The sequence below is a fragment of the Bombina bombina genome, chromosome 7, assembly GCF_027579735.1.
Source record: "Bombina bombina isolate aBomBom1 chromosome 7, aBomBom1.pri, whole genome shotgun sequence".
Classification (NCBI taxonomy): domain Eukaryota; kingdom Metazoa; phylum Chordata; class Amphibia; order Anura; family Bombinatoridae; genus Bombina; species Bombina bombina.
In genome coordinates this window covers 301,511,374-301,526,855 of record NC_069505.1, presented here as the reverse complement: position 1 = coordinate 301,526,855, position 15,482 = coordinate 301,511,374, and positions in this window count along the sequence as shown.

Genomic DNA, 15,482 nt, shown 5'->3' with positions numbered 1-15,482 from the left:
AAACCAGCGTTAGGAGCCTCTAACGCTGGTTTTGACGGCTACCGCCGAACTCCAAATCTAGGCCAAAGTCTCTATAGGCCATGGGAAGTATCTTGTCTCATGCTCGTGTCTCGCTGTTTCAAAGTTGACTCATGTTTATCTTTTTTTTTATTGTTTACACTTTATCTTTTGTGAATATTTTAGAATTGACTGTTTTATAGAGCGACCCCCCCAAATGAATTGATCTGTAAGATTTTGAAACCTTGTGATGCTGGTGTCCTTCACAGTAGAACTATTTCTATACCTCTAGAAGTGAATGGTTACAAGATAGATGCACGCTATTGATTACAATGGAGAAGGACTCGCGATGATGAGTGATGAGTACAAATCTCATTTTCAAATTGCAATGTCGTCCACAAGATATTGGTTTCACAAATGGATTTTATTGAAGCTATGCTAGTAAGTGTCAGTGTTTATTAAAGGAATATTGAAGTGAATGGGCAAAAATATTAGCACTATTTTGCGCTAACTTTGCTCACGTTAAATCAATAGTACTTTTAATTTGTGCTCAAATTACAAGTTCAAAGTAATATTTTAGAGCTGGAGCGAAAGTCTAAGGTATGCTAACCTCTGAATATTGGATAGGAATCCTTCTGGGCAATCCGGAAAATTGGAGGTGCGCTAAACTTCCACCAAAATAGTGGAGTTCTTTAATTATTTGTATACTATGTTTTTTTTTATTCAAATATAAGTTAAACACTACACACATACATATAATTTAAGTCAGTGTTAAAACATTATAGGACTCTGAAAGGGACATGAAGCACATTTTTTTTCTTTATTCAGATAGAGAATACAATTTTAAACAACTTTCCAACTTTTTATCCATTCTCTTGGTATCCCTTGTTGAAAAGCATACCTAGGTAGATTCAGGAGCTGGGAGCTAACTGCTAATTGGTGGCTGCACATACATGCCTTTTATCATTGGCTTGCCAATGTGATAAGTTAGCTCCCTGTAGTGCATTGCTGCTTCTTCAAGAAAGGATACCAAGAGAATGAAATAAAATTGATAATAAAAGTAAATTTGAAAGTTGATTACAAATGTATGCTCTATCTGAATCGTGAAAGAAAAAAATTGGGATTCATGTCCTTTTAATTAGCTAAAACGTAGTACTAAAAGGGACATTACTCTTAGCATGTAAGAGCCCTTGAGTGCTAATGACGGCTCAGAGCCGTCATTAGCACTCAACTACCTTTTTTGCAATCTATTGGCCCCTACCCGCTCCTACCCCGGCGATCGGGCCTGAATAGTGACAGGCATCGCCGGCGCTTCCCATTACGTGCAGTGACATCACGCGCAATGATGTGATGACGTCACAGTGCAACTTTATTTAAAATTACAAAATCAGAAAATTATCTTTGTTCTCTCATTCCAGAGAGGCTGGAGTGTCATTATCATACTTAGGTATTCGTAAACCTGATAGATAGCGATAGTGTCTCTTGGCCAAAGCAAAGTAGACCAGGAATATGGATTCCGCCAGGTTGTAAAATGTAAATATAATATCATTTTAGATTAATGGAATTTGTCCCTGGTGTATACTGTCCAACTCTATGCTGGTTTGTATTTCAAGCAAACATGATACATACAATTATAAATAATAAATATTTGTTATACACATGGGGAAGTTTGTATTTTAGTACTAGTATCATTCTTAGTTCAAGTATTGTTAGCTTTCATATGTTTTTTACTAATAAGTTATTGTACTGTCCTAAAATTTTCTACGTAAAATATAAAATAATTTCTAGCTAATCATAAATTCATTGGTAGACAAAGTGTACTTTGCCTTATGTCATTTCACGTCACAGTCAGTAAAGGGCAAAATCGTAAGTTACAGGGAACTGAACATTTTTTTACTGTTAAAAGCCGTGAACATCGCACTGTGACAACCTTGTTTTCTACTCACTGATAATGTATGTCATGACCATGAGATGTCATCGTATACCATCAACAGTAATACTTTAAGCACAGCTGTTTAAAAGATGTATAAATATGTAAATGATTCACCATTAATAATGAATATATGAATAATCTTGGTGAAGAAAAATGTAGGTTTTCACAGCTTTGTATTTTCTCATGTTCTTGGTTTCATCTATAAACGATTTAAATACCAAAAGGTTAGTGATAAATTAAACCTTTATATTTGTTTTTTAAATACAAATTAACATTAAACTCGTAAACTTGGATTCCCTTGTTCAAATAAAAATCTAATCTATTTTTGAGAGATTCCGACCTCCAGTCAGACGATCATAAGCATTGGACCTTTCCTCTGCCTCTAGGGAACTTATAATTTCAAGTGTTAACTAAGAAACAGAGGTAGTTTATAAGTTGATACTAGACGTGCTTTTGGATTTAATACCCCATGCTGCATCATTCAAACACATGCAAAAAAATAGACACATTTTTAGTTTTCCTTTGCATTAAATAAACAAATAAAAATGAACGCAACACAAACATTTAGTTGATTTTCTCACCCAGTTAAAACTGTTGCACTAAAGCTAAGAAAGGCTCTTCTTCAGCTGGGAAAAACTTATTTTCAGTCTGAAAAGTATTTTCTGCAGGCTGCAAAGGCTTCAAATTTACAGTGCAATAGCGGTTCAGCAATGTCCTTGTTAGCTGATTAATTCCTGGTTCAGCCAATAAGTATATTTCACTTTGGGTCTTTATAATCCTGACCGCACTAAAAAAATACATTAAAAAAGCACAATATTTGTATGTGCTGCTCATTTGTAGCAGTAGCAACATCTACTACTTTAACTTATATATATACAGTATATATACATATTAGACATGTGCGTTTCGTTTCGGCCGAATTTAGTTTTCTGACGAATTTTGGCTGATTCTGAGATTCGAATGCATCTGAATTTCCGAATTGGCACCATAACTAAAATCCCGAAAAATTCAGAAAATTAATAAATCGGTTTCTTAATTTTCAGATCCATTATTCATATTCGGAATTTTTCATTGTTCTAATCTAAACCGTAGTTCCCCGACATCGCCGACACTAACTTAATCACTAAATAAAGCTATTAACCCCTGAACCACAGTTCTCCGACATCGCCGGCACCAACTAAATCACTAAATAAAGCTATTAACCTCTAAACTGCTGTTCCCAAACATCGCCAACACTAACTAAACCTATTAACCCCTAAACAAATGCCCTTTTCAGGGCAATGGGTAGATTAAAGTTTTTTTTTTAGTTAGTTTTTATTTTTTATTTTGTGGGTTTGGGTTGGTGGGGGTTTGTAATGTTAGGGGGTGTTTGTTGTAATTTGTTTTAGCAAAAGAGCTGTTAACGTTAGCGCAATGCCCTACAAAAGGCCTTTTTAAGGGCTATTGGATTATAGATCAGGGTTTTTTTTTTATTTTGGGGTGGGTTTTTTTTAACAGGGTTTTAGAATAGGGATCATTTTTATTATTTTGGATAATTTCGTTTGCTATTTTTTGTAATGGGATTTTTTTATTTTTGGGGTGGTTTTTTTTTTTTTTTTTAGATTAGGCATTTTTTATATTTAATGGGCCAAAAAAGAGCTGAATGCCCTTTCAAGGGCAATGCCCATACAAATGCCCTTTTCTGGACAATGGGTAGATTAAGTTTATTTTTATTTTGTGGGTTTGGGAGATGGGGGTTTGTAATGTTAGGGGGTGTTTGTTTTTATTTTTTGCAAAAGAGCTGTTAACTTTAGGGCAATGCCCTACAAAAGGCACCTTTAAGGGCCTTAATAGGGCATTAATAGGTTTAGTTAGTGTTGTAAATGTTTGGGAATGGCGGTTTAGGGGTTAATAGGTTTAGTTAGTGTTGGCGATATTTGGGAACAGCGGTTTAGGGGTTAATAGGTTTAGTTAGTGTCAGCAATGTTGGTTTAGGGGTTAATAGCTTTATTTAGTGATTTAGTTAGTGTCGGCAATGTCGGGGAACTGTGGTTTAGGGGTTAATAGGTTTAGGTAGTGTTGGCGAGGGGGCAGCGGTTTAGGGGTTAATAGGTTTAGTTAGTGTCGGCTATGTGGGGGGGTGGTGGTTTAGGGGTTAATAGCTTTATTTAGTGTCGGCGATGTGGGTGGTGGCGGTTTTAGATAATTTTGTTTCGGGTATCGCTGGCCTATTAGTTATGTTTAGTTAAATCGATTTTTCGGATCCTTTCGTTTTTTTGGATCCATTCTTTATTCATATGCATTATTCTATTCTAAACTTCAGAATAGAAAAATGTATATGAATAAAGAATGGATCCGAAAAAAAGAACAGATCCGAAAAAACGATTTAACTTAACATAACTAATTTGCCGAAACAATTTTTTTTTAAAACTTAACTAAACTAATTTGTCGAAACAAAATTATTTCTTTAACTAATGAAAATGAAACGAAACAAATTTTACATATTAACAAATAAATACAGTTGTAATCAAAATTGTTCAACCCCCCCATTGCAAATCAGGTTTACTGTCAAAATGTACAGATTTTCAGTTGTTTGCAATGAACAAATCATACAAAAGAAATTGAAATAGCTCAACACAACAAATGCTTCAAGTGGTTTCCCCAAATTCCACTGAAAATGCAACTTTTAAGGAATTCTGCAGTCTCAAATGTATTCAACTCCTCGTGGCAATCATCTTTAGTACTTAGTAACACACCCTTTTGCTGTTATGGCCTGCTGCAAACGAGATGCATAGCCAGACAGCAGCTTCTGCCAGTGTTCCTGAGGAATCTTAACCAATTCCTCATGAGCAATGGCCTCCAGTTCAGAAATATTCTTGGGTTTGCATGCTGCAACCGCCTTCTTCAAGTCAGGTGACTGTGATGGCCACTGTAGAATCTTTCAGGACTTCTTCGGCAACCAAGCCTTGGTGAAATTTGAGGTATGCTTGGGATCATTGTCCTGTTAAAAGGTCCAATGACACCCAAGCATCAGCTTCCTCACAGACGGCATGGCGTTTTCTCCTATGATTCCCTGATACTTTAATGAATCCATCTTGCCTTCCACACGCTGCAGGTTTCCAGTGCCAGAGGATTCAACACAGTCCCAGAGCATCACCGAGCCACCATGATGCTTAACTGTAGAGAGCGTATGCTTCAGCGTATGCTTCATTCTTCTTCCTCCATATGTACTGCTGATCCATCGGGCTGAAAACTTCCAGTTTTGTTTCATCGCTCCACAGAACAGAATCCCAAAACTTCTGTGGCTTGTTTATATGATTTTGAAAATATTGGAGCCACATCTTGGAGTTCTGGCATGAAGTCTTGTGCGTTTAGAAGATTGTTGGATATATACTAGGGTTACAATATAATGTATTATTATTTCAGCATTAACCTCCAATAATGTGTTTGTGTACTTATCTTAGCAGTTGCCAACCAATAAATGTTGTATATCCTATCATTATGAATATTAATAATTAATATTCAATCATTTGTTCTTGATTAGTTATCTTTATAGACACCTTGAATTATATTTATGTAAAAACTAGATTATGAATCAATTATACACGCTTATTTTGTTACAATTATTCTACACAAAAAGATCATAAAATATATCTCTAAAAGTTAAACTTATTCACAATAAATCGCTTATTAACATACCACAAATGAGAATACCAGAACAGTTTATAATTAGCCAACAATTCTTAGTCCAATGCTGAAATATGGACTACTAACTTAACAGTGCTTATATATATATATATATATATATATATAACTAGATACCTCACACAAATCTTACTAAAGCTCAATAAATCTAAGATAACTTTCAGAAAAGTATAATTGAACTATTTAGCCCGCAAATGGTTATATATATAACTTCAATTAAACCACCAGAAATTGTATATTATTAATGCAACAGCCAATTTATATTTAATTTCTAAGGCCTAGATTTAGAGTTCGGCGGTAAAAGGGCTGTTAACGCTCCGCGGGTTTTTTTCTGGCCGCACCATAAATTTAACTCTGGTATCGAGAGTTCAAACAAATGCTGCGTTAGGCTCCAAAAAAGGAGCGTAGAGCATTTTTACCGCAAATGCAACTCTCGATACCAGAGTTGCTTACGGACGCGGCCGGCATCAAAAACGTGCTCGTGCACGATTCTCCCATAGGAAACAATGGGGCTGTTTGAGCTGAAAAAAAACCTAACACCTGCAAAAAAGCAGCGTTCAGCTCCTAACGCAGCCCCATTGTTTCCTATGGGGAAACACCTCCTAAGTCTGCACCTAACACCCTAACATGTACCCCGAGTCTAAACACCCCTAACCTTACACTTATTAACTCCTAATCTGCCGCCCCCGCTATCGCTGACCCCTGCATTACACTTTTAACCCCTAATCTGCCGCTCCGTAAACCGCCGCCACCTACGTTATCCCTATGTACCCCTAATCTGCTGCCCTAACATCGCCGACCCCTATGTTATATTTATTAACCCCTAATCTGCCCCCCACATCGTCGCCGACACCTGCCTACACTTATTAACCCCTAATCTGCCGAGCGGACCTGAGCGCTACTATAATAAAGTTATTAACCCCTAATCCGCCTCACTAACCCTATCATAAATAGTATTAACCCCTAATCTGCCCTCCCTAACATCGCCGACACCTACCTTCAATTATTAACCCCTAATCTGCCGACCGGAGCTCACCGCTATTCTAATAAATGGATTAACCCCTAAAGCTAAGTCTAACCCTAACACTAACACCCCCCTAAGTTAAATATAATTTTTATCTAACAAAATAAATTAACTCTTATTAAATAAATGATTCCTATTTAAAGCTAAATACTTACCTGTAAAATAAATCCTAATATAGCTACAATATAAATTATAATTATATTATAGCTATTTTAGGATTAATATTTATTTTACAGGCAACTTTGTAATTATTTTAACCAGGTACAATAGCTATTAAATAGTTAAGAACTATTTAATAGTTACCTAGTTAAAATAATAACAAATTTACCTGTAAAATAAATCATAACCTAAGATATAATTAAACCTAACACTACCCTATCAATAAAATAATTAAATAAACTACCTACAATTACCTACAATTAACCTAACACTACACTATCAATAAATTAATTAAACACAATTGCTACAAATAAATAAAATTAAATAAACTATCTAAAGTACAAAAAATAAAAAAGAACTAAGTTACAGAAAATAATAAAATATTTACAAACATAATAAAAATATTACAACAATTTTAAACTAATTACACCTACTCTAAGCCCCCTAATAAAATAACAAAGCCCCCCAAAATAAAAAATTCCCTACCCTATTCTAAAATACAAATATTACAAGCTCTTTTACCTTACCAGCCCTGAACAGGGCCCTTTGCGGGGCATGCCCCAAGAATTTCAGCTCTTTTGCCTGTAAAAAAAAACATACAATACCCCCCCCCCAACATTACAACCCACCACCCACATACCCCTAATCTAACCCAAACCCCCCTTAAATAAACCTAACACTACCCCCCTGATGATCTTCCTACCTTGTCTTCACCATGCCAGGTTCACCGATCCGTCCTGGCTCCAAGATCTTCATCCAACCCAAGCGTGGGCTAGACATCCACTGAAGAAGTCCAGAAGAGGGTCCAAAGTCTTCCTCCTATCCGGCAAGAAGAGGACATCCGGACCGGCAAACATCTTCTCCAAGCGGCATCTTCTATCTTCTTCCATCCGATGACGACCGGCTCCATCTTGAAGACCTCCAGCGCGGATCCATCCTCTTCTTCCGACGACTAGACGACGAATGACGGTTCCTTTAAGGGACGTCATCCAAGATGGCGTCCCTCGAATTCCGATTGGCTGATAGGATTCTATCAGCCAATCGGAATTAAGGTAGGAATTTTCTGATTGGCTGATGGAATCAGCCAATCAGAATATAGTTCAATCCGATTGGCTGATCCAATCAGCCAATCAGATTGAGCTCGCATTCTATTGGCTGATCGGAACAGCCAATAGAATGCGAGCTCAATCTGATTGGCTGATTGGATCAGCCAATCGGATTGAACTATATTCTGATTGGCTGATTCCATCAGCCAATCAGAAAATTCCTACCTTAATTCCGATTGGCTGATAGAATCCTATCAGCCAATCGGAATTCGAGGGACGCCATCTTGGATGACGTCCCTTAAAGGAACCGTCATTCGTCGTCTAGTCGTCGGAAGAAGAGGATGGATCCGCGCTGGAGGTCTTCAAGATGGAGCCGGTCGTCATCGGATGGAAGAAGATAGAAGATGCCGCTTGGAGAAGATGTTTGCCGGTCCGGATGTCCTCTTCTTGCCGGATAGGAGGAAGACTTTGGACCCTCTTCTGGACTTCTTCAGTGGATGTCTAGCCCACGCTTGGGTTGGATGAAGATCTTGGAGCCAGGACGGATCGGTGAACCTGGCATGGTGAAGACAAGGTAGGAAGATCATCAGGGGGGTAGTGTTAGGTTTATTTAAGGGGGGTTTGGGTTAGATTAGGGGTATGTGGGTGGTGGGTTGTAATGTTGGGGGGGGGTATTGTATGTTTTTTTTTACAGGCAAAAGAGCTGAAATTCTTGGGGCATGCCCCGCAAAGGGCCCTGTTCAGGGCTGGTAAGGTAAAAGAGCTTGTAATATTTGTATTTTAGAATAGGGTAGGGAATTTTTTATTTTGGGGGGCTTTGTTATTTTATTAGGGGGCTTAGAGTAGGTGTAATTAGTTTAAAATTGTTGTAATATTTTTATTATGTTTGTAAATATTTTATTATTTTCTGTAACTTAGTTCTTTTTTATTTTTTGTACTTTAGATAGTTTATTTAATTTTATTTATTTGTAGCAATTGTGTTTAATTAATTTATTGATAGTGTAGTGTTAGGTTAATTGTAGGTAATTGTAGGTAGTTTATTTAATTATTTTATTGATAGGGTAGTGTTAGGTTTAATTATATCTTAGGTTATGATTTATTTTACAGGTAAATTTGTTATTATTTTAACTAGGTAACTATTAAATAGTTCTTAACTATTTAATAGCTATTGTACCTGGTTAAAATAATTACAAAGTTGCCTGTAAAATAAATATTAATCCTAAAATAGCTATAATATAATTATAATTTATATTGTAGCTATATTAGGATTTATTTTACAGGTAAGTATTTAGCTTTAAATAGGAATCATTTATTTAATAAGAGTTAATTTATTTCGTTAGATAAAAATTATATTTAACTTAGGGGGGTGTTAGTGTTAGGGTTAGACTTAGCTTTAGGGGTTAATACATTTATTAGAATAGCGGTGAGCTCCGGTCGGCAGATTAGGGGTTAATAAGTGTAGGTAGGTGTCGGCGACGTTGTGGGGGGCAGATTAGGGGTTAATAAATATAACATAGGGGTCGGCGATGTTAGGGGTAGCAGATTAGGGGTACATAGGGATAACGTAGGTGGCGGCGATTTGCGGTCGGAAGATTAGGGGTTAATTATTTTAAGTAGCTTGCGGCGACGTTGTGGGGGGCAAGTTAGGGGTTAATAGATATAATACAGGGGTCGGCGGTGTTAGGGGCAGCAGATTAGGGGTACATAAGTATAACGTAGGTGGCGGTCGGCAGATTAGGGGTTAAAAATTTTAATCGAGTGGCGGCGATGTGGGGGGAGCTCGGTTTAGGGGTACATAGGTAGTTTATGGGTGTTAGTGTACTTTAGGGTACAGTAGTTAAGAGCTTTATAAACCGGCGTTAGCCAGAAAGCTCTTAACTCCTGCTATTTTCAGGCGGCTGGAATCTTGTCGTTAGAGCTCTAACGCTCACTGCAGAAACGACTCTAAATACCGGCGTTAGGAAGATCCCATTGAAAAGATAGGCTACGCAAATGGCGTAGGGGGATCTGCGGTATGGAAAAGTCGCGGCTGTAAAGTGAGCGTTAGACCCTTTAATCACTGACTCCAAATACCAGCGGGCGCCCAAAACCAGCGTTAGGAGCCTCTAACGCTGGTTTTGACGGCTACCGCCGAACTCTAAATCTAGGCCTAAGAGATTTCGCAATAAGTAAGACTGACTTATAAATACCAAAATATAATGTTTCCTAGCAATAAAATAATTTAGCATCAATTTAATTATTTCTAAGTTACACAGGCCAAAGAGACATAAATTTAAAGTACAAAATACCCTTTTAAATCACAGCTACAATTTAATTATAGCTATAGAATACGTTTTATTTAAATATCAAAATATGCTTATCAATCGCTTATACTTTACAACATAACCAGATGAGAGTTCAGCAGTTTCCAATAAATTATTTTCACCGTCATATAAAGAGGTATATGCAATTATGGAAATAAAAAGGTTAGGCCAATTTTGCTTTCTAGAGACTGTGGTCCATGGCAGCAAGTAAGTCCACTCAGTGAAAATTCAGCAGCATGTCTTATTTTCTTTCTCTGTGAATGAGACTTTATCAAGTGATAAAGTCCACCTCTATTCTAAACATTGGTGAACAATCGGATATGCCCCAATCGGTGCTTGTATTCTGATAGGCCATTCGAAGCTGAACATCTCATTGGCCCCTGGAGAGGCATGTATTTTAATAACAGCCAGCCCCTTTTGGTTGCAATACCATTTATGAACTATTGATGACAGCAGATACTGTCAATCAGTCTTACTATCACATACTGCTACAATTTAGTATTTGATTTAAAGTGTTCATTAAATACATTTATAATTTCCAGTATCAGCAAACAATATGTCCAATATGTATGGGATTATTTAACCCTTTAAGTGCTAAGCACTTTCCCACCGGGGTGCTAATATTTTCTGTATTTTTTATTTTTTGAAAAAAAATGTTTTAACTTAGGCTTTTAAGCAGCATGCCACCTCCTCCTATACTTAACATTGTTAAGTATAAATAAAGTTGCGGGGTGACGTCATCACATTGGCATTCAATGGGTTAATACTATTTAACCTGAGTATTTTCATACTAAACATGAGTATACCACTTATAATATTTTAAAGATGCGTTTAAAAGTCACATTTTTATGAGAGACTAGTAGTATAAACCGATAATAAATATATATATATCTGACTTATTTTGTATATCAGTTCATTTGATATACTGGTAGATATTTTATTTCCCAGTCACCATCTTATATCATATATATAGATTGGAAGTAAACTTTTGTTGCAATTAAATCATGACAGATATATATATATATATATATAATTATTGATTAGTACACAATATAGATATTTCACTTCACTATTTCCCATGCTTCAACAATGTTTAAAAGATGGATCAACATTCATGATTATATTAATAGGATAATTTATTGAAGAGGTTTTTTATTTTGCTCCATTTCCTCTAAGGGGATTATTAGATTTCTGGTAAAGAAAAGTTGTTTATTCACACATTTCAAATCAATACAGCATATTTATATGGTATAGTGTGCAACATGTTATGTATCCCTTAGACGTGTGTATATATATATATATATATATATATATATATATATACACATACATATATTATTCAAACAGTCTGAGGCACATATTAAATATTTGAAAATCAGATACAATATATTTAAATCCAAGACCTACATTTTTATATGCATACAGCTTTCACAGGGTTAAAAGATGTTTACTACTCTTACTACTCTTCGTGTATTGTAGCTCAGCATGGGACACTTAGCTTTCGCATGCTAAGAGGTTGCCTTTCCTGTAAGTGTTAGACTCTTGGCCTCCCTCCCCCAGGGGGTCATTACCTGGTAATTTTATAACATAGAAAAAATATCCTCTTTAAAGTGACTTCCCGAGTTTTCCAAATGTCCTTTTTTTGTTCTTGAAATCTGTGTTTCAGAACAAAGGGGCATCGATACCATCCACTTTAGTGTCATTCACAGTGCAGCCAAATCAATTCATAGTAGATATTGGCTAAATGAGATATTAAATTATGTGATATCCAATGCCACTTAGCCATACCCTGACAAAACGCCTAACTGTGCAAACTGAAACCTCAGTGCCTGTTGCCACCAAGTCTTGCTGCAGGTCTTTTGCAGTAACTCAAGGGTTTTTCTCATCCTTCCTTCTCAGAAATCTGGTTGCAGCCATTGATAGCTTCCTTTTTCTGCCCCGTCCAGTTAGTGTAACCACTGTTTCTTTCATTTTTAACTTGCGAACTATGCTTCCAACTGTGTCTGTAGGAAAAATTGCTATCTTTTTGTATCCTGTTCCTTGTTTATGAATGGCGATGATCTCTACTCTTAACTTTTTGGACCATTCTTTTGATTTTTGACCATATTTCTAACATGATGTCAAACGTGCCACTCAGCAAACCACTAGCCAGTTCAGGTATTTAATGTGTTCTAGTTCAAGCACACCTGGTGCAACTAATGAAACCCTTGATTAGTTGCATCATATGTGCTTAAGACAACTCCTGGTTTGCATATTTGTGCTGTTGTGAGGGATTCTATTTAGGGGGTTGAATAATGTTGAGACTCAGAATTCATTAAAATGTGCATTTTGGGGAAACCACTTGAAGCATTCATTGTGTTGAACTATTTCAATTGCTTTTGTATGATTTGTTCATTGCAAACAGCTGAAAGTCTGTATATTTTGACAATATACCTGATTTGCAATGGGGGTTAAATAATTTTGATTACAACTGTATATATGTATATAAGCATATATATATATATATATTTAAAGGGACACTGAACCCAATTTTTTTCTTTCGTGATTTAGATAGAACATGCAATTTTAAGCAACTTTCTAATTTACTCCTATTATCAAATTTTCTTCATTCTCTTGGTATCTTTATTTGAAATGCAAGAATGTAAGTTTAGATGCCGGCCCATTTTTGGTGAACACACTGTGTTGTTTTGCTGATTGGTGGATAAATTCACCCACCAATAAACAAGTACTTTCCATGGTTCTGAACCAAAAAAATAGCTTAGATGCCTTCTTTTTCAAATAAAGAAAGCAAGAGAACAAAGAAAAATTGATAATAGGAGTAAATTAGAAAGTTGCTTAAATTTGCATGCTCTATTTGAATCATAAAAGAAAAAAATTGGGTTCAGTGTCCCTTTAAATATATATGATCTCATCTCTGGTTAATTGTATGAGCAAGCTCGTGGTAGCAATAACCAGCCACTTGTAATGGCTGGTTATTTATTGCATGCCCATAAACGGCAACTTTACCCATTTAAGGGTGTGCAATAAATTAACGCCCCACTTGTAATCTACCCCTAAAGTGGATAAGAACCTTACTTTTTCCTAAGTGTGTGTCTTTTATCATCCTACATCACTGCTCAATATAGATATAAAAATGTATGATAATTTGCTTGCCAATCGCTTGAATAAACTTCTTCCCCACCTACTACATACAGATCAGGTTATATTTGTGAACGGCAGAGAGGCTAAGGACAATACTATTAGAATTTTACAAACTCTTCAATCGGCAACTGACCATAATTCCCCTCTACTCTTACTCTTGACTGACGCTGAGAAGGCTTTCGTCAGGGTGGACTAGAATTTTATGTGGTCCACCCTGTCAAAAATTGTCTTTATCCAGGAGATTTATTACTAGAATTGAAGCCCTTTGTTCGGGCCCCCTTGGTGACAGTATGGGTAAATGGCACCTTGTCCAGGACGTTCCCTATAAGAAATGGCATGTGGCAGGGATGCCCCTTATCACCCCTTCTATTTGCACTGACTGTTGAAATCTTGTTGACTTAGGTTCGCAACAACCCAGATATTACAGGGTTTACAATAGGACAGACCACGCAGATTACTTTTCATGGATGATATCATATTCACCAACACTACTATGACTATTTAAAGATTACAGTCAAGTCTCAAACTTTACAATAAATATGGATAAGGTCTTAATGCCTATCAATATAGGCGGGAAGGACCGCAATCTCCTATCCACCCACAAAACTTTTAAAATCTCTAATTCACTCAAATACCTAGGAATTCATATACCAGCCAACCCCTTTAATCTTTATTACCAAAGTTATGCCCCACTACAAAAGAAAACCCAAAGACATTTAGCCACATAAACAGGGACTGCTGTCCTGGTTGGAATGCATAAACACGATCAAGATGATGATTATACCTAAATACTTTTATCTGTTTCAGGTCCTCCCCATAAATCTCTCAAATAGCTTCTTTACCTCACAGCAGAAAATAATTGACACCTTTATCTGGTCAGATTGCAGACCTAGAGTAGCATGGCACACACTATATCTTAGTAAAGATGATTGCAGTTTTGGAGTTACAGTCCTGAAAAGCTACTACAGAGCAGCCCATCTGGCCCGTATAGTAGCTTGGAACCATTATTGTCCCTCTAAACCATGGGTCCAGTTGGAATCACAATTGACCAATGTCCAAACCTAGCTACCCTCCCCTGGCTACCCAAAAGAGACAGACCACCTAGCACCAGTCACAATAGATATATTCTGGCCACTCTCAAACTTACTTCCAAGCAAGACACACTGTTCTCACTACCTGTAATAAGAAGGATATACTCAGAACAACACCATTTGAGAAACTTTGTCTGACACAGGAGATTACCAGATACCACATTTCACTTATTCACAGTGTTTCACAGTGCTTTGAGACGTAGCCTACCGAACCATAAACCTTCCTATATTAAACAATGGGGAAAAGAGCTCCAACTAAATCTAACAGACTCGCAATGGAATCAAATATTTGACAATATGAGAAAATATTCTATCTCATCTACCCTAGTGGAATTAAACTACAAAATACTAGCTAGATGGTATTTAACTCCCTGTAGATTACATACTATCTACCCCAAAGTGTCACTGATATGTTCGGAGACAAATCGGCAAGATAGGCACAATGTCCCATTTCTGGTAGGCATGTCTCATACTTGGGACAATCATTGCTCTCAATCCGTCAATGGTTCTTAATCTTTTACCTAACCTGAGATGCATATACCATAAAAAGTTGCTTATCAATATGATTACATGTGCTTAGCCTTTGATACCTACAGCATGGAAGAAACAACAGGCAACCACTTTCCCTCAATGGCAGGCAGACGTCATACACGTTCTTAACCTAGAGAATATAAAATACACTACAGCTACTTAGGCAAATAAAATTTCATACTAGCTATTATTCACATTTAGGAGCAGAGAACACACATTCACACATTACTTGATTCTGATAAACTGTTTTATTATATCCACACATACATATGACACCATCATTTTGCTATCTGGATATCATGCACCTGTTACTAGCCTCAGGTGGACATAACCCTGAGGGACAGGTTAGGTTGATATGATATGTTAATTTTTTTTATTTCTCCTTTGACTAGCAAAGATTATGGACTAACGATAAGATTCACTGGACTCCAGATAAAGAGAAAGAGTGTAAATGTATCATTCTGCAAAAAAATTACTTTTAGAGGAGTTAGCGTTTAAGTGGAAGCGTTAAATACCACTCCACTTGTAATCTGGCCCTTAGTGTTTAATGTCCCTTTTATAGGGGAGCACCTG